General features: G+C 38.1%; 1 pseudogene; it reads left to right on the forward strand.

The window, feature by feature from the left end:
- The first annotated feature begins 2,521 nt into the window (after positions 1 to 2,521).
- Positions 2,522 to 4,141, forward strand: part of LOC102859349 — a 7,315-nt pseudogene continuing 5,695 nt past the window's right edge.

The following is a 4,141-nucleotide window of genomic DNA, read 5'->3' on the forward strand; positions in this document are numbered from 1 at the left end:
AACAACAACAACATGAAATTAAGAAGCTGATGGATAAACAGATATCATGCTGTTCAACTTGATGTATCATGTAACTCCATTAATGGCAGGGCACAAGGTGATCTCAGATGGGTATAGTGACCCTGTGTATTCCTTCCATCATCTTTTCATATTCCATGCATCGTTCAATATTTTACCCATAGACTCCTTCAATATTGTAATTGTTGTTGTTATTATGTACCCTTGCATCTGAACTGCCTCAGAGCCGACCCTTCAGAAGCAGTAAGTCCTATGGAGGAGATTACCTCGTCTGTCTTTCTCCCATGAAGCAGCTGATGTGTTCAAATTGTATACCTTTGAGTTGGCAGCTCAACTCATTGGCATTGTATGTTCCATATGCTATAATTGTTGTTGTTGTAGACAATCAAGTCAGAAGTGACCCATAGCTGACCCTCCCGCAGGTTTTCAGAAATAGTTAATCACACAGGAGAAGAAGATTGTGCACACATCCTTCTCCTACAGAACAGCTGGCGAATTTGAACCACATGCATTTGGGATTGCAGTGCAGTTTTTTGTGAGCTTGAATTCATTTTTGAGAAATGCTGAAGAGGTTCTCCCTTTTTTCTTTTCTAACTCTCCGCCTGTGCATGTTTTATTCTAATACTTCATCCGCTCAAATCACCTTCTCTTATTCAGCTCTTCTATGTCATCATTCTTTGCATTTGGTTAGCTACTCTTATGTTCAAGAGCAAGTTTCAGAGGCTCTTCTGATACCAATTTTGATCTTTTTTCTTTTCCTACTTCTGCATGATCTCTGCTATGTTCATTTAATATTTGTTGTTGTTGTTAGGTGCTCTCAAGTTGAGTACAATTCTAGCAACCCGCTTAATAACTGACCTGAACCCTCTGTCCTGCCCTGTGCCATCTTCATCATCTCTAACACACTTTAACCCATTGCTGCTATCACTATGTCAGTCCATCCCACTGGGAGTCTTTCTCAAACCTCCTTTAAAGAAAGGTGCATAATCATAGAAAGAGAAGAAGATAAAGGATAATTCACTCTACCAACTTCTCATTGGCTCCTGTAACTCTATTGCATGCAAATAAAGTTTACTAATGATCTGTTTGTGTCTGTCATGTTTTAGGCACTCTAAAGCAAACATGTGTAGAGCATAGCACTTGATAGGGAGGAATTTACTACAGAACTGAGAAGGAGAGGGAAAGGGAAGTAGCAGTGAAATAAACACACACACACACACATTCTGCTTACAATTATTAAGTGAAATGACAGATGGGAAAAGTTACCTGAAATTTTTACAAAATGAAGGATTAATTTAATTAAACTCAAGAAAACCAAACCCATTGCTGCTGAGTTGATTCTGATACCCTGTCAAGTTTCTAACACTGTAGATGTTCTGGAAAATATTGCCCATCTTTCTACCATGTAACAGCTGGTGGATTCAAACCAATGACTGGTAAACGCTGCAACACTTTACATGCCATGTTAACATTCAAATTGTTGTTGCTGTTGTTATATGCCGTTGAGTCGAGTACAACTCATAACAACCCTGTGAACAACAGAGCTGAACCCTGTCTTATCCTGTGCCATCCTCACAATCTCTGACACTCTTGAGTCCATTACTATAGTCACTGTGTCAGAATACCTATTGAAGGTCTTCTTCTCCTTCACTGTCCCACCAACTTTGCAAGCCTGTTGTCCTCCAAGGAATAGCCTCTCTTAACATGCCCAAAGTAGGTAATACAAAGCTTCCCCAGCCTTACCTCCAAGAACAACTCTGGCTGGACTTTCTCCAACATGTATGTGTTTGTTCTTTTGGCAGTTCATGAGATACTACTTTCATAGTCATAAGAGCTAAATGTCAGGATGAAATAAATGCATGTAAAGATTTTGGAATGGAATAGGAACTAAAAAATATTGGCATCTTCTCTAGTTTTATCTAAAGTAATAAAGAATAGAAAGAAAATTTACCTTCATGTTCACAAAATATTACTTGTAATAAAGAAAAGTTGAAAAGAATCTAAATGTCCTAGAGTAGAAGGAATGAATGGATGTGTCATTTATGGTATAACTGTATAAGGAAGATAGAAGTCATGAAAATTTTGTGTTTATAAGCAGAATTTTAATGACATAGTAAAACGTTTATAATATGTAGTGAAAAGCATAAGGAATAATTTCTGGGTAACCAGATGTCAACGGCAAAACTATATTCATAAAAAATTATTATATTTGCTTCTCTTTCTCTTAATAAAATAGAAATTTTTGTTTATTCTTCGTACTTCTTCTTTTCAAAGTTTTCTGGAACGAAAATTCTTTTTTAGAAATAATATTTTTAAGTCATCTTAATACTTGTTGTTATGTGCATGTTGATATATGAAGCCAAGCTAACTAAAACTCTTAGCAATCTCAGCTAAATCTCTACACCATCCATTATGGTGCTGCCAATTGGCCGAGTAGTGAGAATCTTTATTTTCTTGATGTTGAGCTTCAATCCATATTGAAGGCTGCATTCCTTGATCTTCTGCAGCAAGTGCTTCAGGTCCTCAGTTTCAGCATGCAGTGTTGTGTCATCTGCATAACGCAGGTTGTTGATGAATCTCCTCCAATCCTGATGCCACATTCCTCCTCATACAGCCCAACCTTCCAGATGATCTGTTCTGCATACAGATTGAAAAAGTATGAAGACAGAACACATCCCTGGCAGACACCCTTCCCGATTTCGAACCATGCAGTGTCTCCTTACTCTGTTTTGATGACTGCCTCCTGGTTCAAGTATAAGCTTTGCATAAGCACAATCAAATGTTCTGGAAACAAATTATGATTGAATAGAGGCTGTAAATTGCACAAGAGTAGATTGCCCGTAAATTTCACAAAAGTGGATAGCCCATTTTTTTTCTCTCAGAGAGCTGCTAGTGGATTCAAACTGTCAGGATTAGCAGCGTAACTCCCTACAGACTGCATCTTTAGAAATCCTTTAAACAAAAGTGCATAATGATCACTTTTAAAGATTAAAACTAAGTATGTTAAATAAAATGAGATTAGGATGGAAATTGGGCCACCTATGTTGTGCCAGGCATTGTTAGTTGATAGAAATATCAGCATTATTCAGATTGTGTCCACAAGGAATTTAGTCTTATGGAAAGATCATGTAAATAAGATAACAAGCATAATAAATCATGATAGTAACATGATATAGACAGGACACTCTGGAATCTCTCTCCAAACAGTCAGCCAATTATGGAAGTAGATGATTGCAGATGGTTTCCTGGACCTTAAACTGAGTTTTCTTTTACTTCATTTCTCTCACTGGAAAGCATAATAATTTCTGTCTTCTTCCGCATTTTAGCTGCAATCCAGCAATGGCGATCAGAAGGCAGAATAGCTGTGTGGTTGCACATTCCCATCCTCCAAAGTCGGTTTATTGCCCCTGCCGCTTCCCTGGGCTTCTCCTTTCACCATGCAGAATGGGATTCATCAACACTTACACTGTGGCTGGGAGAAGGGCCTAGCAGGTTACCAGGATATGCCACACATCAAGTGGGAGTTGCAGGTCAGTTTTAAACTAATGACAACTCAGAATTAATTTTTAAGAGATTAAACCAAGTTCTTGCTGCTTAGAGGTGAGCCCATCCTTTATTCAGGTGGAATGAATTATTTAATTAAATGTTATCTAACAGGTCTGAAAGCTTAGTGCTTTCAAAGATAAAGTTATCTTAAATATCAGCAGAGGGCAGCACTGAAACAAACTTAGCCTTCAGTTTTCCAAAGGCTGCCTTGAAACATATTTTATGGTTATTTGAACGTAACTAGGAACTCTGGCTAAGAGTATGGCATAGTCTGTAAAGAGTTGCATTGATAATCCAAAGACAGTGCTTCTCGGGCTTTTCTCTGCAGGAGAAAGATAAGCAGTCTCCTTTGGTGTGATTGGCAGCCTTTGAAAACTCAATGGAGGGTCAGCTCTGAGTCCATGACTATGAGGTAGTGTTTGAAACAAATGATATGCCCTAATGGCCATGGACTTCCTTGTATGCGTATAGATATTATCCTGTCACTGACAATATTGTACTTCAAGACAGATCTAGCAATGACTTTTTTAACTAACAACCAGAGCCAAGGAAGAGGAGATAGAAGATTTTTACCAAC

The sequence above is a fragment of the Elephantulus edwardii genome, unplaced genomic scaffold (genome assembly GCF_000299155.1).
Source record: "Elephantulus edwardii isolate Elephantulus edwardi_28Jun2011 unplaced genomic scaffold, EleEdw1.0 scaffold00012, whole genome shotgun sequence".
Taxonomy (NCBI): domain Eukaryota; kingdom Metazoa; phylum Chordata; class Mammalia; order Macroscelidea; family Macroscelididae; genus Elephantulus; species Elephantulus edwardii.